General features: G+C 48.8%; 1 long non-coding RNA gene across 1 annotated transcript; it reads right to left on the reverse strand.

Moving 5' to 3' along the window:
• Window positions 1–1368: 1368 nt before the first annotated feature.
• Window positions 1369–21749, reverse strand: LOC138067459 (uncharacterized). The gene is made up of 5 exons (XR_011141438.1): window positions 21342–21749; window positions 11807–11983; window positions 10271–11350; window positions 10061–10159; window positions 1369–1851 (listed from the first exon to the last, which is right to left on the reverse strand). It is a non-coding gene; the product is annotated as an uncharacterized lncRNA (long non-coding RNA).
• Window positions 21750–23821: the final 2072 nt, after the last annotated feature.

A 23821-nucleotide genomic window follows, 5' to 3' on the forward strand; every position in this document is an offset into this window, starting at 1 on the left:
ACAACTGGAGGCAGAACGTGCTCCGAGGGCAGCAGAGGAAGGGGTATTGAGCAGTGAAGGAAACGCAGGTCTCCTAAACCCAGTTTCTCAGCGCTTGCTTTATTCTTGAGGGATGCCATGTGTTATGAAGCAAAAGGCTAAGAGGCAGCTGCATCAAAATGCTGCGATTGCCTAATTCTCATTATAAGAAGAAGAAAAAAAGAGGGACCTGCAAGTAAGCTTTCTCAGAAAGCTAGCTCTTCCTAGGGCTTCTGGACCTGTAAACCAAGTAAAACATTTCATTCAGGAAACCCATCTCACCTGCAGCCAGTGTCTGACACTAGGAAACTCTGGGTGACTCTAACATTTGCTCCTCAGGCTTCAGCTGAAAAGAGGCGTACACAAGCTCTGCTTTAAAACTGCTTTTCCGCATAGCTGAAGGAGCAAACGCAGGCCACATGCGCACCTGCGTGGGGAGCGGGAGCAGCACCTCAGCAGCAGAGTAAATATGCCTTGACGTCTCCGGATTTGTTTGTTGGTGGGGCAGCCCTTGAGGTTCCCGTAGACCACAGGAAACTCAAAGGTGTGGTTTGCCATTTGGAGAGTGCTGGAGAAAAGCTTTAATTCCAGCCTTCTTCTGCTTCCCCTGTGGGAATAAATGCCCCCTTTCCCCTCAGCTCTGTTTCAGTCCTTGAAAGCTGAGTGGAAAGATCCAACCCAGGACCTTTACTTCATTCAGGAGTGCAATCTGGATTTGGTTTAGTTGACTAGTTCAGGATGATGGGATGAGCTGCACCCTGAGAGTATAAAGGCAGAGTGGTGTGACTAGCTCAGCTGTAGATTTTTACACTTACTCAGTTAAATCCTGCCCCAAAAGCTTTATTCTAACAGCTAGACTGTTTTTATTTTCAAGCCCAAGCGCAGCGCCCTCTCTGCTTTCATCCTTTTTCCCACGTGCTCCTTCGGCTCTCCCTCCCCCCCGCACATTTGTTCCCCGGGCTCAAACAGCTCCCCAAGGAGCCTGGGCACCACCGGTGGTTGGGGATGGGGAAAAGAGAAGACAGAGTCAGATGAATATGCAAACAATGCTATTTGCACCACAGCATGTACAATCAGGGCCTTTGTCATCGTGAAAGAGTACGTTCCAGCCTGTTTGTTTTCCTTTCTTCCTGTTGTCATATACATCCTTTCCATATAGGCATTATCAAATCCTATAGCAGAGTCAGTTTTTTCAAGACAGAGGCTGATTTTCGGTTGGTTCGTTCTCTGTCCACTAGCTGGGTATTTATTTTGTTCAAAAGATGTAGCCAGTCGTAAGATCTACTGTAAACTCGACAGCTGCCATGGAAAAAAAAGAGAAATAAAAAAAAAACACCAAAAGGCTTTTTTACGTTTTATTTCTCTGTGCCGCCAAGGCACAGCCTTAGTGGTTGCAGCATGTTCATTTGCACAAGGAACACCGCTTGGACACAGTCCCTTGCAACTGCGAGTCCGGTTGCTTTGGCACTTGGCGACCTCATGTTTGCAAAGCCTCCTGCCTCGCTGCTGCCCTTCGCAGCCCGATGCAGGAGGGAAGACGCGGGCCTGCTGGGGAACGTGCGGCGCGTGCGGCGTGCGGGGATTGGCAGGCTCCCCCCCCCCCCCGGTATTGCCCTGGAAACACGGACACCCCCAGGGCGGGAAGGAAGTTAGGGCAGCGGGCAGAGGTGCAGAGCGCCTCGGCGGCTGCGGGAGGCGGCGGCAGGCCCCGGGGCCGCACCAGCGGGGCCCCAGCGCTAGCAGACAATGGCACTTCTTCTCTCTCTCCCGGCCAGATCTGTAGCCCCAAAGACAGAGGAGTCTCATGAATCAAGTCAAACACCCAGTGACAGGCTGGAAAAAAAAAATCTATTAATATGCATCCGCCGCAGCACGTCGCCAGCCCCCCGCCTCGCGCGCCGCTCACCTGCCTGTCTCACCCCTGTCAGGCAGCGCAGGGAACAAAGGACGGCGGCGCAGGACCGCAGCGACGGCCCCCCGAAAAGGAGGGAGGCAGCCGCCAGGAACAAAGCTAATTCGCTTGCCGAGATGGGTGTGAGGAGGGCTCCCTCCTGCCCTATTGTTCGGAGCCTTTTGTGCTTCTCGGCTGCGCTGGGCCCAAACTGCGCAAACAGGAATATTGGGAGTAGGACAGACGCGGCTTTGTTAGAGGAAGCCTTCGTGCTCAGAAAGCCTCCGTCCGCCGCCCTTCCTCTCCCATCGCCCAAGTCCGTCCGGCGCGGGGGCTCGTGCTCTTTGCAGCCCGCAGAGCGGGTGGGCTCACAGTGCCTCACGGCACATCCCTGAGCACGTCCCCGGGCACATCCCCGAGTACATCTCTGAGCACGTGCCCGAGCACATCCCCGGGCGCTTCGGCCCCGTCCCAGGGCTGGGAGCAGAGGCGGCTGCAGGGCAGCGCCCACGGGCAGCCCGCGGCTGGTTTCTCTGTGTCTACGGGGCACGTAGCAGCCTTGCTGCTGGGCCCCCTCCAGCTCCCATGGGTGATTTGTCCCTGCAACGACTTTGTGAGGTGAGGACGGATGGCCTTGTCCTACTGAGGAGAGCAGGGGGCTGCCCTTGCCCTGCCGAGGTGACAGCAGCGTTGGGGGCCGGCCAGTCGGGCACATCTGGTAACGGCGCCCCTGGTGCACGCTGAGCGCCCGACGTACGCCCAGCATCACTCCTGGTCAGAAAGCCAGCATGGAAACCTCTGCCAAACCTTCACCACTTTGTCTGGCACTGGCAGCAGCCTCCCCGCACGAGTCACATCTGTGGCCGCGGCATTACATCCTCCCACCCCCCCCCCACAGTGATTTGCCCGAGTCTATAGCAGAGCTGGTGACAGGACCCAGATTTCCTCATCTCAGTGCAGAGCTGTAATGGCAAAGCCACCCTGAGGGGTCAGTCCCCAGCTGGCAACCCCCCACTGGCAGCTCTCCAGCCACAGCAAACTCGTTTCAGAGGAACCAGGGAAGATAAAAGAAGGGAAAGGCTAGTTCCTGCATGCAGGGAGCACGGTTACCCCATGATGCCCAGGTTACAGCAGAGGGACGAGGGGCGCTGTTCAGTGCGCGGAGATCACGGGCGCAGCGCCGACGGGGTGTGAGATCTGTGCCATCGGCGGCGAGTGATGCCAGAGAGGTGCCGCTCACCCAGGCACTGCACACTGGCTTGCGCAGGCCCCTGCCCTGCCCACGCTTGGCTGTCATGCATCTCTCTGTGGGGACCGCTAGCACAAGCCAACTTGGTGATACACAAAAACAACTGCAAGGTGGGTCTCTTTTGGACAACACAGCCAATGGGATATACGTGAAGAAAGAAGGATAGGGTCCAAACGCGAGGGAGAAACTCACTCCTGAGGAGTGGCGCTGCCCGTGGAGGAGCCCTGGGCACATGCCTGCTCCTGCTGCCGTGACTGGGTGCTGGGCTCTTCATCCCCGCGAGAGCGTCCGGCCTGAGGGGCTGTGCGGGAACATGCACCAGGAACTGAGCGTGGACCTCTTGTGCGAAGGCTGCTGAAGGAGCCAGCCTGAAGGGCACCTATCGGGAACAGGGCTGGTGAGGAAGGAAATGCTAACGCACAACTGAAGAGGCCACTTCTCAGTTTTCGCCTGGGAAAAGCAGTTTCTGATACTAAGGATCGCACATGAAAGAGGAAGGTTCTACCCAAAGTTCAGTTTCTCTTCCTGTCTTTCATTATATTAGGGATATTTAAAATAAATTCTGAGTAGTTGTGGCAAAAAAGCTCCCATGGCCATCAGTAGGAGGTCTTCAAACAAGCTTTGTTCAGAAATAAATTTTCACGAAGGAAAAAAACAACTTTAAAATCTCTACTCTGAAAAAAATGAAGGCAGGACGAGAAGCCAGGATACCCAAACAACATCACTTCCTTCATTTGTGTTTTGCATTTCACAGTGAAACTTCAGCAGAGCTTTTAAAGTACGCTCGTGCATTATACATAACCAAGTGAACTGTGTGAACAGGCACTTCCCAACAACATCTGGCAGTGGTAGAAGCACCACAGCTGCTCCCAGAGGCACTGGGACGGGACTTTGTGAGGCTGGATGAAGCAAGAGGCTTGCATCTTAGTACATCAAAAGCTAGACAAAGGCGAAAGACGCTTGCCCAGAGCTGCACAGCGGGTTGGTGGCTGGCCTCCTGGCTTCTTGCCTCAGCGCCTGTCCTCGACGCCTCCCTGAACTACGGCAACTGCAAGAGCAGCTCCAGCACCGGAGGCAGAGGGGCCACCTGAATTCAGTGAAGCCGGTTAACACCAGGGTGCTGTACAACAAGGTGCATCCTACAGAAAAGCAGGGAAGCTTCCTGAGGCTGTCTTCAGCTCCCACAAAGCGCTCGGGCCAGTTTTTGACTTATTAATGCGAACACTTGTGTGACCAAAGTTCAGCGTGTGTTTAGTTAACGCTTCTAGAGCAATGTCTTAATCACGACTTGACACACGGGTTTTCTAGGAACGAAAGCGACACCTGAAGCAAGCACCCCCCATCCCATCTGCCTAGAGATGCCTTCCCGGCACAGCTCTGTGTCGGGGTCGCAAGATGCTGTGTTTCTTTACCGCTCCGTGCTCAGCCTCCACAGCTGCTGCAGCCGTCCCACCAGGCTGCAGAGCCCGCTGGATCCCTCCTTCTCTTCTCCCACAAAACAGATCTGCACCCGAAAGAGGCCATGGTTCAGCAGGAAATTCTGCATCTAGAAGGCAATTTGGTTTGGTCTCCAGCGAGATGAGAGGGCTTGTCAGCTCGCAAACTGTATGTACATCTTAAGTGTTTCCCCTGCGGCTGGAAATAGCCCTAAGCTAAATTATGCCTCCTGGGCCCTGATTTCAAGAGAGAGGGGTTGAACAAACTATGGCACTTGGAAAATTAATCAGTTTGCCACTGGACAAACAGGGATGGGTAACGCCATCAGTAAGGCACCATAACTTCAGGTGAGAGCAACGGGGCCATTTCCCCCTGGCGTGTGGGACAGGCACACGCCAGGAGCCTGCTGCCGTCCCTGCAGGCAGTCCCTCAGCAGGCCACTAAGCCCGCAGAGGCCGCTTGACACTCCCCTCAAAAGAAACTCGGAGATCCCAGGGGTGATTTTCTATCCGCTCTCTGCCTACCGTGCTCACCACCTCGCCTGGGGAGCATTTCCTTCGGAGGGAGAGGACGGGCAAACAGCCCTGGGAGGCAGAGACCTGGGCTGCCCCAGGTTGGGCAGGAAGCCCTCCTCGTTCAAGGCAGCAGGTGTATGCGGCAGGGGAGTTGCGAGAAAGGCAAAGGGGAAAGGAGGCATAAAGGCCACCTCTTTTGTGGCTGAGGAGTGACTCACAAGCTATTAGACCAAATTGCCAGCAGGCATGTATCACCATGCCAGACTCTAAGCTTTCAAGAGACTGTAAATCCCAGTAGTACTACCAAAACAGGAATGCTTACTGCTTTAACAGAACAATTAGCAGGATTATCTTGAGACTTAATTAGTAATATTATTTACGACAGAGTTACTCAGGTGAAAGATATTAAATATGGGGAACATAACATTTTCTGAAACTCGTTTTAATTCCCCAGCTATGTACAGCATTGTGCACTGCTTGAATAGTTCAGAGACATAAGAGCAGATTTAAGAAGGAATTTTAAAGCATCCAAAGTTAATTATATTCAGCGTAGGGCAATACAGGCTACTGCTTGATATATGCATACTCTCCTCTCTCTGTCTGACAACAGAGACCATAAAGAAAAATAAACCTAGGACAGTGTTGCCTCCAGCCTGGGTGGCGAGCCTGCGGGCTCCGGCGCTCCGCCGGGTTCTTACGAACTGCAGCAAAGAGGAAGACCAGAGCCCAGCCTCTGACCAAAACTGGGAGAGAAGCAGGATTTGAAAGGTATCTCTAGGCAGGACAACACAGGACAGAAAGAAAATCAAAACAAAAGAATCACTGAGTGGGTCGCACGCTTCAAATCCTGCCTGGCCTGCGATTGGGATTACTTACCCCAACGTACAGCCGCTGCAACGGTTGAGTTTCCTGGCCAGAAGGGGTTACACAGCAGTTATAACTACCTACCTATCTGCTGATCAGCCAAATATCCTATGCTAGCAACAGCTTTCCTGCAGGCTCATTCGAAAGACCCAAACGCGTTTCATTCACTTTGCAGCTTCCGTACAAAACAGCGTAGGCAGGTGCATTTCACTTGATACCCAGAGTTAGGCCCCCAAAACCCTTCAAGGCCCTGCATGAGCAGGCAGGCTTGCTTACCCAAAGTTGCTGCTATCAAAAGAACCTATAGTTATGTTGTTTAAAGTGTTTTTATTTACCTACTTTATATTGAATAATATTTATATTCATTCTTTATAAATACCTGCACTCCCTGAAGGTCAGTTAAGGACAGACAAGTAACGTTAGCTTAAGTATTCCTCATTTTTGAGCATTTTATTGGGGAAATCAGTGTTTTATCAGCCATTTTAGACATCAGTTGATAACATGCAACTATTGGTGACTTTGACCCGTAAAGGGGCACTATTTTAGCCCTATTTAAAATCAGATGTTAATGGCCATTAGGATGGTATCAGTGCCTATTCCCAAACCTGCAAGGACATATAAATGGCCCCTTAATCAAATGATAGGTCTGGGAGAATAAAGTTCAGAGTGGTATTCCTTATACATATTATTAATGGGATCATTTAAAAGTTCACCATACTTCCAGCTGTTCTTCACGTCTGGTGGGACTGAGCACTCCTCCTCCCTCACGTTTACAGGAGCAAATACAATTCAGAGCAAGGAACTAAGTCCCACTTCTGCAGCCCCTGACCAGAAGAGATGATGCATTTTGGCCATTACGTTAATTTGTTTTCCCTACAGAGATGTACTAATGAGGCCTCTGCTTCTCAGTGGCTTAGGAGTAGGGAAGGAGAAACCTTTACCACAAAGAGGAACCCAGTGTCTGGGAACAGGCAAAGAAGATGCTGCTAAACATTTCAGGAAAAACTGCGGAAAAGATAGGGGCAGCAAGAGGCTTTGAAAGTTTTGATTTCTCCAAGATAAAGAACTGCTTGTTTTACCTGAAGAAGAATTAGCCTGTAAGCCTTCTCTCCATGTGAGATTTCTCCTGCAATGTTTAATACTGTGAAGGGCCTGAGGGGAGGGAACACTCCTTTGGCTGGATTAATGTACAAGGTAAAGGCGATTTTTCTCAGAGGGGGAGTTAAACTAGACTCATGCCCTTGCTTCTTTGTGGTTGATAAAGACCATGTGAAACCCTCCGGCTCACCAAAGGAGGGCAGGACTGTCTCCTGGTCTAGGAGCACAGACACTGTCTAGCACAGCAGAGCCCCTGGCAACTGGGGAACTGCTGAAGTGGAGGCTTCATAGGAGAAGTTAAGTACTTGGGGTCCCCTTTTCAGTCAGGCTGCTCAAACTTTGAATTTGTTGTTAACACCTTCTTATTTTAATTAATAAAGTCCTTGTTAAAATGCAGCACTCTGCCCCTTCCGTTAACATATGTCTACTGACATCTCCAGCAAGCTTTTAAGATACAGGCAGGCTGAACTTAGTAGTTCTCAAAGGACGATAAAAACCTTATAAATAAAGCATGGGAGACAGAAGATGCTCTCAGCAAATCTGAGGCGTCGTTAACACTGAATCGTAGTGTTTCAGTCCAGAACAACCCTGAGAAACTTGAGTATTGGGCCAACAGGAACCTCTCCAGCAAGAAGGGCAAATCTCCGCATCCGACAACCCCAGGCTAAGAGCAGAGTGGGAACAAGCCAGCGGGGCAGCCGCCCTGCTGAAAAGGACCCGGGGGTTGCAGTGGGTGCCGAGCGGTGTGTGCGTTAGCAGCATGCTGTCATTGCAAACAAGGCAAACCGCGTAGCAGGCCACGTTAGCAGGGGAGCGTGGCTGGCAGGCTGAGGCGGGTGATAATTCAGCACCAGTGAGGCTGCAGCGGGAATAGTGCTGGAAGAGCACGCTGCACAAATATTCCAAGTCCCGGAGGCAGAGCAGAGTTAGGAGTTCCTGGAAAATCTATTTATTTGGATTATTTGTGGAGGGGACAAAAAAAACCCTCAGAAGTCATAATTTCCTTCCAGTTCCCTTATCTCTATAAATGGCCCTGTTCTGCTTCAACATCACCACATTCAGGATGTGCATCTGAAAAAGCAACGTTCTCTTTCAAAAAATAAAAAGTTTCTTGTAGGAAGACGACTTGAAAAAGGGAACCAAGTTCTGTGCTCTTCCAGACGCAAGGCAGGGCCACCAGCAGCCTCCCTCCAAAATGTAAGACAAGGACAGAAGAGAAGGAAAAAAACGTAATTCCTGACAACCTTTCTGCCCTCCTGCAACCCACGAATGTGATAACAAGATTAATTTGAGCTGGCAACAGACTAATAGGTGGTTTTGATAGAGTAAGGTGGATACGATCAGATAGGGAAAAATATGGCTGCACTGACCTGGCCCTTAAATCCTTTATCCCTTACGGAGAAATGCTGCTCTAAACATGGTGACATGGTAAAGCCTTACTGAAACACAACAGATGAATGCCAGCAGTGTACCCGGCCTTCGCTCGTGACTGAAAGCAGTTGGAAGGTGGAATTTGCTGCTTACACTACTGGCGTTTACTAAAAATGTTTGCGTTGCTTTTAACCCCAAGGCGAGGGGAGCAGTAGCTGACCGGCGGCCCCGCGTGTGGGATTGTGGCCGATGTCAGCTGCGAGCGGCGCCGGCCGCTTTACAGAGCAACACCTCGCAGGGACGGCTCCGGCGCGCGTCACCCCACGACAGAAATAACGCCACTATCGAACACGAGGAGCAAAAGAGGGTCAGCAGCGGCCGCGGTCCCTGCCGCTGGCTGGGGACATCAGGTGGCTGCGTTTAGACGAGCGGCGTCACCAGGCGGGAAGCCGCGCGCCACGGCTTGTCCCTACGGAGAGCGTACGTTGCTTTCAGCCCCTGGGTGCCCGGTGCTGGCGCGAGCTGGCCAGTATGTAAACTCAGTATGTAAATAGGCAAAAGCACTATTTGCCGCAGGAAGCTTAACCAGAAAGGAATTTTATCTGCCCAGACCAGCCCCCATCCCGAGCAGCCAGGAGACCTCTCTAAGAAATCAAACACTGACACCGCTTCAGGTATAACCCGTGCGCGTACCTATTGGACGTCAGCTTGTACGGGCACTGCGTCGTTTCGGGGCTGGAAACTGAGGGACCCGCCTGCACTGAGCAAAATCTGTACTCAGCAGCGGTTATTAAGAACAATTGCTGCCCAAGCGTCGTCCACAAGTGTTTGGTTTGGCCAGGCTGAAAGCAAGCTAGCAGTATTCCAGTCGGAGCGTGTCAGAGCCCCCGCTTAGCCCAAGGGGAACAGCCTTCAGCCCGAGAGTTTGGACACTTCTGCACAGACTGTAGAGCTTAATTGTTTGGCTGCTGCTTATGGATTTCTACCCTCCTCTCCACTCACCCCCCACTCCCACCCCTCTGTTAGCCTACCGTCCCTCCAGCAGAGGACAATATTTTCTCTGTGGATCATCAGCACTTCTCCCTGTGACCTCCCAGGCGTGGAAGGTGATGGAGAGCAAGATACCTAAGCTTAATCCCCACCTGCTATCTGATGTTCCTCGTCACCTTAACTTCTTTTTACAGCCTTAGAGGGAGTGACTCATAGCAGAGCTCAGCCTCCATCTGCAGCCTAGGATTATGATCTGAAGCACAGTATTTTTTTTATGAGCAATTTATCACTGAGACTTCAATGCACTGTTGGCCTTTTAAAAATCTAAGTGTTTAGTATTTTTATTTCTTTCTGCTTTGCAGTCCACAGCTCCCATAAATCAGGTTACTTGTTGTAGCAGAGGGCTGATCCAATCTGTGGGAATTAGGAAAGGGATAGGAGAAAGGACCACTGATTTACACCTTAGCCAGAGGATCTGCGCTCCCAAGAGCCTGGCAGTGGTCCTGCCGGAATCATCCCCGGGGGCAGGCAGGATACTGGCAAATTGAGCTAATGTTAATACCATGCCAACGCTTTCTTCTGTGACCTTGCTAGAAAACTTAATTTCTCCTATGCCATACTACCTACCTGTAAAGCAAAAATAATGCTTCCTTCCCCCTTCAGGAGCGAGAACAGTGATACATTCATTAGCATTCACAAGCTGTTCCGTCATTACAGAAATCAGAGCTGCAAGAGAGGGTGAAAAAGCAAAGTACTGACCAGCTGCACTGACAAATAAAGTCATCCGGTTGAAACAATCAGATCTGATCCAGCGTACTGCTGATCTTGAAACCTTACCCTATAGGAAACGAAGGAAGCTATCATGGTCAAAGGATGACTTCGGAGTCAGAAACTTTGGGCTGAACTTCCAAGTCAGGCAAGTTATTGAGGATTGAATTCTCAAGGCCATTTAAGCACTTAGAGATGCACCAAGGGTTGTGCTACAGTTCTCAGAAGTGTCCCACCAACCAGCTCCTCAGGAAAGCCCAGAAGGCACCTCTCTACACCACGGTGCTTCCAAACACCACTAAAAAGTCTGTCCTGTCATCGATATACTCCCTATCAGTAAAACAGGACCCATAGTCCTCCCTTTCCCCCACTGCCCTTTGCCCACCTGTCTTGTGTGTTTGAATGCCAAACCCTCCAGGGCAGACACTCTTCTACACACACATATGTGCATGTCTAACACCTTATACAGTGGGCCACCATCTTCCCAAAGGGCTTAAGGCACAAAAGTCAATTTATAATAGTCCAAGGACAACTGTTGCACCAGGATGTGCAGGGCTATTCACTGACCGCAGATAATTTTATTGCACTTTTATTGCTAGCCGCACTGATATGCTTGTTGCTAGGAAATAGTCCTTTCCCCTCCCTGGTCGACTGCTGGTTTGCTGGAGGAGATATCAGGATAAGTTCTCTGCCCCGACTTCTGGAAGAAGAGCAGCGCAGGCAGCCTCCCGCTATTTAAGAAAGGCTGGGAATGGCTGTATGGCAAAATGGCAAGAGGATTTCTGCAGGGGCAAGCCCTGGAGTTTCCTTCCCTGGTTCATACAAGACCAGGAGGCGACAGAGCTTTTTGTCTCCCTTGGATATTTCCACAGTCCCAGGCCTTCCTTTGGTACTTCCAAACCAGTTGAAACTACCAGGTTTTTGAAGTCTGGCAGACATTTTGCCTACAGAGGCAAAGAGTGATAGAAGTTGTTGCCTTGCTTGTGGCAGGATGTCTGCGGCCCGGCCTCAGCCACTGTTCCTGCATTCAGCCAAGAAGATTTATCTGATACAAAATGCTAGGTCAGATGCAGGTGGTGGTGTCATCCTCAGCAGGTACCTGCCTCCTCAGTGGGCACCAGGAGCACCGGGCTCTGCGTACAGATGGCTCTGAAATGTAGAACAGATAGCTAAGTGCCAGCAAGCAAGAAGGCATGTGGGTATTTCATTTTATACACATTTTACCAATATTTAAAAGCACATGAGAGTCCCAACCCAACCCTTAACCTGCACAGATTATATGAAAGGTAAAGGGGGAAGTTAACTGAGCATGAATAAATTCATCTAATAATGGAGGCAGAGCTGGTAAAAACCTTACGGTGGCCTTGGCTAGACACTGTGGCATGCATCTCTCCCCTAGCCCTGTGTCAAACAGCTAGCCCTGCTCTCTAGTTTAGTCCCTTGCCTTAGCCACCGTGACTGCTTGTCCCTGCTCTAAGATGGGAGACCTCCGGCAGAGAAACGATCCACGTTCCACCTAACTCTGAGAAAGCAGAGGGTAACTTGGCCCAAAACACAGCCTTTACACACAGTCTTAAAAAGCACTCAGGAATCTTTAATCCATACAGATAATTTGGGGAGGATGGAGACAAAGCCGATCTTGGACTCCTCCGAAAGTTCATAGCACCATCTGCAAAGAGCGCTGCGTTCCAGATTGCGAAAGGGAAGGAACCGAGCGTGGCGCAGCAGGGCACGAGGCTCTCCAGGAGGGCATGGCCCGTGCTCGGGGCTCTCAGCCAGCACCTGCAGCAAAAAAGATTGTCTCTGTTTCTCCTGTGCTTTGCAGAGCACCGCAGTAATGCCTAAAAGCAGAATCAACACACGCTCTTGGAAAGCCCAAGGCAAAGGCACTGCTGCAGAGAGCAGCGAGGCAATGTGCATCTGTGAGGCTCAGGGGAACTGCACCGGGAAGGCGGCAGGAACAGGCTCTCTACCATAAACTTCCACCCTGGCAACACGTAGAGAGAAATCTCCTGGCAGGTTACACCAAATGAAACAACGTAAATGAATAGCTAACCACACGGAGGCAGGGGAGGTTTGACCGTTGATATTAGACTACACAAGTTGTTCCAATAAAAATGAGATTAGACGATAAGCAGCAAGCAGTAACAGAGAGAGAACATAAATGCACAGCCTGGGCACTCACTGTAATCAGTGTATGACTCAACTTGACAACGAGAGCACAGCTGTAACACTACGGACGGCACCATTACATCCAGCTGTAACATTAAGTCAAACACGACAGATGACACAGTGCCCTGCTGCCCTGCAAGCAGCTCTCCCCAGAACTGGGGCTTTCGCTGGAAGTAACAGGATTAGCACAAGGGGAAAAAAAAAGTTCCAGACTGACAAGAAATAAATAAGGAACATAAAGAGTTCAAGCCATACTTTCAAGCTAGCTTTGAGCATTAGAGTAGCTTTTCAACAAAAAGGACACTCCAATATATCAAAAAAAAAAAAAAAAGAGAGAGAGAGAGAAAGAGAGAGAGAGAGAGAGAGAAAATAGCAACAACCCTCACCACGACCACAGGAAAACCTTTGGTCCACATAGCAATTTCCAAACACAGACACCAGTTTTGTCCTCCTGAAACCCAGTTGTGAAGCTGGCCTCTGTTGCACTAGTAAAGCTTCAGAGAAGCCATGCAACCAGACTCACTCTGGTAAACCCTAACATAAAGCCTCAGTGAAATTCATGGAGCTTCACATATGCTTTGGGATCTCTTGGACAAGTTGAGCTTTATGCTGATATAGCGAGATCTATGAGAGCTAAGGCCAGAAGTAAACATTATCAGCATTTACTTTGTCCTCCACAAAATCACAGTCGCTTTCTGTTTGGACTGAACTTGCAGACTTGACGTAATGGTATACTTTTCAGAAAGCCACCTAGGCTCCTACAAAAGACTTCAAGGAATGCAAAATTCACTGCACTCCTTAGGAAACTGTTTAACGGCTTTCAGTGCTGAAAACGTGCGTTATGTTTCCAGTCCAATCTTTTCCTCGTTTTGCATTGCAATCACCAAGCCTTGTATATAGTCCTTTGAGGCAAGAAGAGCCATCTTCTGCCAGATGACTTTCCCCCAGGTAGGTGCTGGCAGCCGAGGAGCCCTTCATCACCCAATCCATCTATCCCCGCCATGGAGCAGAGACGCATATTAGGACAAAAAGTAAAAAAGACACCATAGCCAATTAAAACTGCAGGGAAAAGGCAGGCAGGCAGGATGTCATTACCAGAGCTGGAATTTGGCCTGGGTGCCATGGAGATGAAGCGCAGCAGATGGTTGAGGTGTACACGGGAAGCACACGCGCAGCACCTGACTATAGATTTAAGACCAATTAATACAACAAAAGAGAAAACTTGACAAGGAAGCCAGAGACTTACAAGATGAATAAGTGAACCATGAAAAAGGGAGTCTCTCTCATCTGAAAAAAAAAGGAAAGAGAATACTGTACAATACCTACAGAGCAGCGAATAAACTGAAGTTGGAACAGATGGAGACTGAAACAAACCCCGTGTATATTAGTTGGCTAACAAGTAAAGAATCAAAACGGGGGAAAAGCTTCCCTACAATTCAGGGAGAAAACAGTACAATGTAGTTCATACGGCTTAATTTAAGGCTTACAATCCGCGCCGCTCTTGGATACAAAGTCCTTACAAACGGCCAAGAAGGCATATTCTTTTAAATAATATACCACGTGTCTCTAATTAAAAGACCCCGCGCACAATATCAGAGAGACGGAAACCTTCCCCAGCAGCCTACCACACGGAGACAGGCTCCGAACGCGCAGCCTGCCCAACCTGCACGCCCCCCAGGGCCCGCAGGTACGCATACCCTCACCCAGACGACAAAACATCACAGGGAGGCCCCAGGGAGCCTGACCAACAGCCTTAGCGATAGCCCAGATGGGGCCCTGCCTCCGATTGAATCCAAAACGCTTCCCGGGACGATAAGCAAGGGCACTGCAGTGGACGGGGATGGCCCTTAAGTGGCCACGGTCACAGACCGCTCGGTAAATACTCCAGCCCGGCATTATTCTCCGCGCTACCTTTGAGGCGCGTAACCAACAGTTGTTTTTGCAGGCGGAGGCCCCAGCCCCACCACGCGTGAGCGACTTCACGCACAAATGCTCCCGCTGAATTTTATCCCATCGCTTGTGAGCTGAAGCCCTGGCCAGGTCAGAGATGAGAAAACAAGTAAGAAGACAGCCAAGGGCTGTGGTAATAGGAGCAGGGAGAGATTATGTGGGGCGTTAATGATGTGCAACAAAAGCAACCCCTCGCTAGCACCGGCGTTTAACTTCCTAGCTGCAAAGAGCAGGAGGCAAACGTCCCGGGGTAGGCGAGGAACACCAAACGCTGGCTTCTCAAAGGGGGTCTGCCACACTTTGAGAAATAATCACCACTCTTTGAGGCAACCCTAACCCGCTGCAGAGCCCGCCGCCGGCAAGCCCAGCCCGCAGCCCCTTTATCAGGCCGGACGAGCGGGGGCCAGTGGTCAGCTTTCCCTCTGTGTCTGCAAACACAGGACCTGCCTGTCACTGTATCTGCTATGTAAAGCCGAAAGATAAACAAGGCCAGCTCTGCAGACAACATTTATCACCCACTTTAAAGCCCGGCGGCTGGGAGCTAAGCCCCCTGAGAGGCACCTCCTCTGGCAATCTCAGCTTGGAAGCTACGGGCTTTTCATAGCCAAGTCTGCCCTGACGCCGGCTGGCCAAAACTTTACGTCCCCCAGAGCCCTACGAGGGCTTCCGCAGACTCGCGCAGTCCCTGACAACCCTGCCCCCAAAAGCCCTCACTTTTGTTGTGCGCTTCGCTCATCCTCCAGCATGTGCGGAGGTTTGTACGACTGCTGGGATCATCGTACATCAGCTGCTTTGCTCTTTATAGCACTGCGACGAAAGGAGAGCCCCAGTGCTCTTCCCCACCACCAAGTTTATAAAGCAACGCTGGCTGAGAGGCAGCTAGTTCGGTGAGCCCAAGCACAGGCATGAGGTGTAAAAAAAAAAAAAAAAAAAAACCCAGGTTTTATCCCCATCTGAGTGGCGCTGTGGCTTTAAGCAAATCGCATAACTTTTCCTCTTCAGTTTCTGCACCTGTGAGAGAGTAATATATTTACCTACCCCAGAAGGGTGTTGAGAGGATTAGTTAATGTTTGCCCAGCGTTTTAAAGGATAAAATACTCAATATTAATTCCTAGCCACTGAAAAGACCGATAGGTACAGCTCCCATTACCTTCAATGGAAGATTTTGGTACAAGTTGGGCTTTACTGCTTCTGCAAAGCACAAACAAGATGTCGTGATACTAACGTTTCAAAAAGTGTCCGCAGCAAACGCTTTTAAACCCTTCTCCTTTGACTACCGCAAGCGGCCTGCTCCAGTGCCTGGCTTGGGAAGGTGCACCTGCGCCTGTTAAGACATTACAGCAGCCCAAAATCACAGCAGGTCTCTGGAGCTTTGCAGGCAGCGCTGGATAACGTGAGTTTGAAGGGCTCCCTTTGCAGGCGCCCAAAGCAGCGAGCGCCGGGAGTAGCTGGCTTCACCAGCAAGATGTTCGTTCGTTGATTAAAAGCAGCCGTTAACGTCGGAATTGCCCTTCTGCTCAGATTTATGAACGTTACCCGGATCTTAAAAGACTTGAGCAAACAGAGGTTTCCTTGCACTGACTTCTCTGAGCTTTTTAGATCAGACCCGCGCAGTGCTTTATCTATTGGCAAAAGTGCCAGGACGGGGGCAAGCAAGCACCCCTCTATTCCCTGTAGGTTAGCCCATAGCCCCGTGGCCTCCCATACAATTGCATGGGTTGTATCCTGTGCACCTCATCGACATGGCACCACCTGTCAGAAAGAAAAAGAGATTTATAATAGCACTACACTTGCAGAGCACCTTAGCACGTTTTGCAGCCTAGGGCACCGACAACATTATGGAAAATAAAACACTGGAAACCCCAGATCTCACAAGTAAATCCACCCGCCACTCAGGCCCTTTAAATTCCCGGTGTGACGCCAGTGTTGCAGCAGAGGCATTTCTCACTCCTCATGCATTGGCATGTTGTTGGGGGGGGGTAGGGGGGAACAGTTAAGTGCCACCTCCGCATGGCATTGCTCCCCCCAGGCTCATGTCCCCGTGCTGTCTCCCACCATGGCCGCCTTGCCCTGCTGGCTCGCCCTAGCACCGGCACCCCACGCGTGATGGGCACCCATACCACTGCACTCAGGCATCCGCTCTGGCAGGGACCAGGGCAGCGGGTGGAAATGAACAGCAGTGCAGGTGGGCTTCAGGCCAAAAAACAAGCAAAGGAGAGGGCCTGGCTTTGGGTAGGCGGCCGCAGCACACAGCGCCTGAGGCTCACTGCAGGGAGAAAACGTGCCAAGCAGGGCCCTGGGCACGGCCGCCCTAGACCCTCTGGGAATTAAGGTCATTAAAGCTCTGGGAAATGCAGAGGCTGCTGGCTGGACCTTTGTACGGCTGTCTCCACCAGATGGGAGGAAAGCGGCACGGCAGGGCTGAGCCCCGCAGCAGGGGAGGGAACGAGGGGGAGAAACGGGAGGGGGCTCAGGAGACCAGCCAAAAAGGGAGTTTAACCTCTAGTTTACTGCCTGTCAGAAGTAGACGGCTGTTTAATAAGGGAAAGGCTCTAGGAAGGTGTTTTAAAATCAACTTAACCCACCCCCAAGCTCATGAAAGAAAAATGGCAATAAAGCAGCCCCCCACTGGCCATACAGTTTTGGGGAGGGGAAGTGGTTTTGAAAAGTCCAAGAACAATAAGGTGGCCTTTTTCTTCTTCTTTCTGGCAAAGGTAAAAAGACTTCCTTATGGAGGTGTCCATTTCAGAGAAGCTGCTGAATGAGAAACCCCAGGCCCATAAAGGCACCTTTTGTGTGAATCCCTCTTCAAACGGTTCATCAGAACTGCACTTCCTAAGCGTCATTAGTCTGTTTGCTGGAAACGCAGGCAAGCTCAGCCCCTTGGCAGCAGGTTCCTGCGTAAAGCCCAGCGCCCAGGAGCCGAAGCAGCCTGCCTGCAGCAAAGCTTCTCCCCAGGGTCAGAGCCAGTCCTCCCCACCCACGGCCGAGTGGCTTGCACCGCTTGGCTCCAGAGTCTGCAGAATGCCCTGACGTGCCGGAGCTGTTCAGAGAGTTTCTCTTCCCCGACACCTATCGTTTCCTGCATCTCCCGTCTTACATAACTTCCTGGATGGCAGGTAAAGGCTTAGCGACCGCAGAACGGGTGGCTGAGCAAATTCAGAAACCCAGGCTGACACATGACTAATTCCTAACACATCTCAGCCTAAGACTCATCGTGTTTGTGAGTATAACTCCCTCACTGCTAGTTTCATACATACTTTTTTTCAAAGGGTGAGTAAGCAGACAGGGGCAGACATGACTTTTATTATTCACAGAGCTTTGAAGTTGTACCATTTCACTGTGGTTAAATGACTACATCGTTGTTTGTAGAGGAATATTTCTAAGAACTCAGCAACGATGTACAGGTAGCTGGACTAATCTGAACTTGTTCTCAATGTATTCCACTGACAATATTTCGTGTTGATTCACTAATTGCCCACGCTCTGTTATTCATTGTTTTTGCCCAGTCATTTTACTGCAATGTTTTTGACAACTTCAAGAAGGCCCGTTTGTGGACAGAGGCCAAGGACAAATGAAAATAGCTTCAAGTTGTAACTGAAGCCACTTTCCGTAAAATTACTATGTCTACGAGTTAAAGTGGATTTTGTAATGAATACCCTTGAAAAGTAAACAACATGAGTTAGGGATGGAAAAACATGGGAAAAGCATCCAAGCTAAAACAGTGTGAACATTTCATGTAGTTATATACTTGTATACAAACACACACACACAGACAAACACAGAAACTTGTCTTTAGAAATAAAGTAAAACTTCCTTGTGTATTGTATTGTGAATTGTCATTTTTGAATGACTCATTTTAAATCACTTCTTATAGAAATGTTTTATATTTAAAAACATAGCACTTTTTGTACACATTGAGAATTGTGTGTCATTTCTACACAAGGTTAGACTACTTGTACTTTTTCCTCCTAAAAGTACATATTTTACTATATATATTTCAATAATTAACCAAACCTACTTTGAATGACTAAACAGTAAGAGGAAGAATCTTAGCATACCTTGAAGCTGCAAAGTTTGAAAGAATGTAATTGTTTTTGTGAAGTTACAAAACCTACATCAAGTTAGGTGCAAGTATGAACTTTTTTTTTCAACTGGAGCCATAATATTCACTTCCTCAAGGGAGCACGGCACCACAAACACCAAAATCTAAACAACAGCACTCAGCTGTAATTGTAGTGTCACTTCTATAGACTACTTCAAATTCTACTTTTCCTTCCAGTGCCAAAAGTTGAGGGCTCAAGATAAATCAGTCTTTCTTCCTGAAAGAGTTTTATTGCATTTATTACTTGCTCGAGTCCAAGGGCCCAGGTGGAGATCAAAGGCCATAGGCACAGTGCAGCAATGCCCCAAATTAAAACATTACACAGGGCAGTGATTAAGATATTAGCCTGGGACTGGAACACCCAAATTCAATTCCCAGTAATGCTCAGTCCTCTTGGGTAACCTCAAATGTGTCATTTAGCCTCCCGCTGACTCAGTTCCTCATTCACACAATGGAAATAACACAGCTTCTTTATTTTGTACGAGTTTTGTGCAGATAGGTATCTTTTAATTTAGTATCACAATCCGCCGCAGAATCGTAGCTAAAATAGAGATCAGTTACGGTCTGAAGAGATGACACAAAGGCCAGGAGGAAGTAACAAAACATACGTTACAAATGAGGGAAGCTATCCAAACTAAGAGCTGATTTCTCGTATCACCTCAGGATACCTTCGGAGTGAGAGACTTGGCTCCGTTTACAACATGGAAAATTCCAAAGACTGAACCATTTCCTGTAAGAATTAGAGCTTGCTTTGTAAATACAGTTTCCATTCTGTCCGTACCAGGCTTGATAGGACTTGGTTATGAAATGGAGCACAGCAGAAAGCCCACACTGATTTAAGCAGCTTGCTGGGTTAGGATCCTGACTGGTCTCCTGCTCCCCTGTAACTTTTTGCATCCCTGCAAGGGCTCCACAGTGCCTTTGCCCTCCAGTTACGGAGAATCGGCCATGCAGCTCCCACCACGCCCTGTCGGGAGCTGGTTCAGTCACCTGGGAAGGGAGCAGAAACAGAGCAACTCTTCCCAGAAGGTGGGTGTACCCTCTGCATCGCCCCAACCTCCCTCTCTTGGGAAGCCAGGGGGATCACACCTGAACCCTCACTGGACTGGCATTCAAACTGTTGGGACATGCCAGACTTTCTGTTAAAAACAATGTCATGCTTTAGCATGTCAGACTTCCGTGTGACCCAGATTCTTCTCCCTATATTGTAAAGTATATGGAAGACCAGGTCACAGTCCTGGCACTCGAGCCAGATAAGATAGCTGTGTGTCTGACAACCAGAGCTGCACGGCAGCGTGTCTTACCTGGGCCAACTTGCTTAACTGCTTTGTACTTTGCATCATCACTCTGCAAAATAGACGTGATAACTACCACAGAGGAGCACGCACGGCATAATGAGATTTTAAGACAAAAGACTTCACAGCCCTGTCCCCACCATGAGTATTTTGTTCCATGTGCTACTCGGCAGACCACAACCTCCCTCAGCCCCAGCACATTTTGGTGCGTGAACAAGGCAAGGTAACAATATTTCTCTTTTTCACAGAGGACAAAGCTGCAGAAGGTACAGATTCCCTTTGCAACAAAGGCAATGAAAAAGTGTCCCGAGGTGTGATTTGTTGTCACAATACCCACCTTGCTGCAGATAAGGGCAGGTGCTAGCTCTGAAAGGAACCATTTCCACGAGACCTTTCCCAGAAAGCGTGCAGGATGACAACTCAACAAACAGCCTGCCAGAGTTTTCAATGTCAAACAGGTCTGACTAGTAGAGAGCAATGCTGTTTTCTGTAGCAAAGGCTGCCTTCTTCCCTGTCATCCTCTTGCGAGGAACAGTGCTTTCCTTGCTCCTCTCGAAGCCTGCCTAACCCTGAACAAGTCACGTTGCTGCTCGCTAATCCACTTACTCCAGACAATTACACCAGGAGAGCAGCCTGCAGAGAGCCATGCTCAAGTTCTCAACTAAACATCAAGGGTTTTTTTGTTTTTTGGGTTTTTTTTAAATCCATGGAGAGCTACCTTAAACTATGCTGAAAGCTCCTTACAGAGCACACATTTATGCTCTGGTAGTGCATGCTACACAAGTGCATCTCCTTCCGACACTTTCATTTATCATACTTCTCCCCTCCCACCCCTGCCCCTTCAGTTCCCTAGGGGAAGTTAGTGAATTTATGCAGGAACAAAGTCACCTTGAGCTTTAATCCACACCCTAGCAGAAGGAATACGTCTTTCGACAGTCACATCCACCCACTCTGCAATTGCATTACAATGCTCACTTTGTTAGCACAGAAAATTCTGGTTCCTTTTCTAAGCATTGAGACAAGCTACCACAAAGGCAGGAGCAAAGAAATGGGACTGGAGACAGAACAGGGAGGAATCTGGCCCTGTGCATTTGAGAATGAACGAGTAACCTGAGGTGAAACACAATGGAAGTAGAGAAGAGTAAGTCTAGCAAAACAAGACCTTGTCTTATGATAAAACCCCTAAAACAACTCGCTGCTATCTTCCTGTGTAAAAAGCAAAGGCAACTGGAAAAAAAAAAAAAACACCTGGCCAGCAAAGTCTTCTAAGACAGGTAAATATTCTCATCCAACTGACAGCAAAACAGCAGCCAAAGCAAGTGGCAAAGCACAGCAGAACCAAGTATATAAAGCAACCTGTATTTCAGCACCTGAGAACAAAGGCCAGATTCCCTCAGAAGTGGTGTGTCATCCAGCTGCTAGTGCAGCAGCTTCATATTTCCCCCAACACTCTCCTTCCCTCAAGAAAACCAACCCTGAAAGTCCCCGAGTGCATTAAGAAAGGTGCCTGCATGCTCCAGGAGCCCAGAACAGCATCACAGATGTACAGAGAAATAAAACTACATAGAAAAAGGCCATCTCCAGCAGAGACATCTATCAGCCCTGTACACATGCTCACCTCACATTTCAGAGGTGGCATTAATAAGGAACTGCTCCTGCTGGTACACCACCACGCATGCCTGCTAGTGCAGGCACAGCTCCCACCTTTGCGTCTCCCAGTGCAACAGCAACTTTGCACTTCAGCAGGAACCATAGATGTCCACTTCCGTCTGTTCTACCTGTTACCGTGCCTTGTAATAAACAGTCCTAGGATGAACCTTCCTCTGATTGGAAGAAAAAAAAACATTACTGCTCCCAGAAGGATGCAACAGTTGCAGCAGAGCACAAAGAAGATGAAGAAGAGGTTAATGAACAGTGGAGCAAACCCTGATGAAACTGCTTCTCTGATACTCCCATCCTCCTAGCTGAATAGCTTTGTCATCTTCGGTATTAGCTGCAGGTAAGCACCAGGCTCCGTTAGCCCAGTGTTGTTTTTCTACCCTGAACAATCAAGAGCAGACCTGAGTGAGATCAGAGTGTTTCTGGAAACTGGTCCTGCCTGACAAACTGGAAAAAGAGTGGGGTTTAGATCTCTGGGTGTAGGTTTTCTCTGAGCTGGTCTTGGAATCTAAGAGTCCAGAGAAAACAACCCATCCTGAATCCTGAAAACTTTACTTACTAATTTATAAGAAAAGGAAAGAAGTTGTAAATAGTACATCTGAGTAATCTTAGCCTTGTCTGCTATCATCACACTTGTACACTCTGGATTGCTTTGTTACTTCCATGGTCCACAAGGATAACAGGCACTGGTGTATGAATTTCCCATTTCCTCTCCGTGACAGCTGAGCAAGAACATCAAGGGTCTAAATGCAGACTTCACTGATTCACCTACTGGTCCATCATGTGCAATTTGGTACATTTAAAACTCTTCATAACCAAGATAGCTTATACCTAAACAGTTTAACTGAGCTTTTATCATCTCAGAGAGAAATCTTCCTTCTCCTTGTAGTAATCTCAAACCAAAAAAAAAGGGGTCACAAAGTCTGATATCTGCAGTCTGCTCCAGGAGTACTTTCCAATTTCCCAGTTACATTTCTTTTCATAGACATCTGCACACCGTTGCATAGGTGATCAAAGGAGACGCTTACCAACCTCCTGAGCAGCAGGATTAGCATCCGGACACATACATACCAAGATAAGCACCAACACAGGAGAACCAAAGAAGCATTCACAGAAATCTCCTGAATTTTTCTCCTTTGTATTACTGTTAACTACCGATTCAAGCAATACTCATTTAGGAAAGGCTTCCATAGAACAAAGATGCTTGCAAGAGCATGCACATATTCCTCCTCCCCAGGATCCACATCCACAAAACTGTGTAAGGGTTTATACTTACAGCTTTAGGAGAACTGTAGGCTGTTTATAAAAGGATTAGGTAAGGCTTGACAAAGATGTAGGAAGGTGGACATGTTGTGCATCAGAAAGCTCTTGCAATACACAGCCTGAAACACCCTTGTAGGCACTTTAGTTATGCTTACCTAGAAGAGAAAGGAGGCGAAATTGCAAATAGGTTTGGTAATGCACTTTGGCTAACGTTGGACTGAGGGCAAAACGACACAAGAGTAACCTAACACAGATATGTTTGAGACATCTCTCAACAGCTAGTGCTTTTAGCTGAGTTCTAGCGGACTGTCTAGTTATGTTGGGGAGGAAAAGATAAATCTCTTAAAATATGCTGCTGCTTTACCTCCCAATTCCCCTGCTGAAAGGAATGCCACTCTATTGAGCATGGTCAGGACAAGAACTTCACAGGCTCTCCAAGGTTGCCAAGAGTTTACAGCAGAAGTCCCACTCTTAAGTCTTTGGAGGAGACTGTGGTAACTGCTGCTGGGCAGAGTGATATGCCCTTCAGGTCCAGACTTCTGAGAGGACCAGGGCTCAACAGTATTGCTTGAAAGGCCATACTTTCATATGCAAAAGTATTATGAATGAAAAGATGTGCTGCGGGCCCCATAACTAATTTGATCAGACAGGCTGACATATCCTGGGCTACAGCCAAATACCCAGAAATCATTTCCAAATCATTTTTCCAAACTTAAGTAATTGCTACATTTCTGCTTGCCCAAACTTTGGCCCCTGGAGGTCAGTGACAGCAGTGGTGATGGGGATTGCTAGTATCAGCATTTTCAAATAGATAATAAAGCAAAACCAAGTTTTCCTAGAGGCTGGAAAGCTCTAACTCTACTTATGAATTAAAAAAAAAAAAAAGTGAAGGGGATAAAAATATGAATCACTACTTTCCTTAACAAATAGCATCATAACACCACCAAACCACTTAGAGTTGTGGAACCAGAACATGCACATATGGGAGCTTCTCCAGAAAGCCAGTATCGTGCTTAACTCTGAATTTACTGTGAACTATAAAACACAAACACAATTACGAAGTTCCCCACTGTGTCCATTTAAGTACAGAGCTAAGGGTGGGAGTAGATGTGTGTTCAGAGAAACAAGCCACAGGAGAGAAGGCACAGCAGGGCCAGCAGCCACATGGCACGTTTA

The sequence above is a fragment of the Struthio camelus genome, chromosome 1 (assembly GCF_040807025.1).
Source record: "Struthio camelus isolate bStrCam1 chromosome 1, bStrCam1.hap1, whole genome shotgun sequence".
NCBI lineage: Eukaryota > Metazoa > Chordata > Aves > Struthioniformes > Struthionidae > Struthio > Struthio camelus.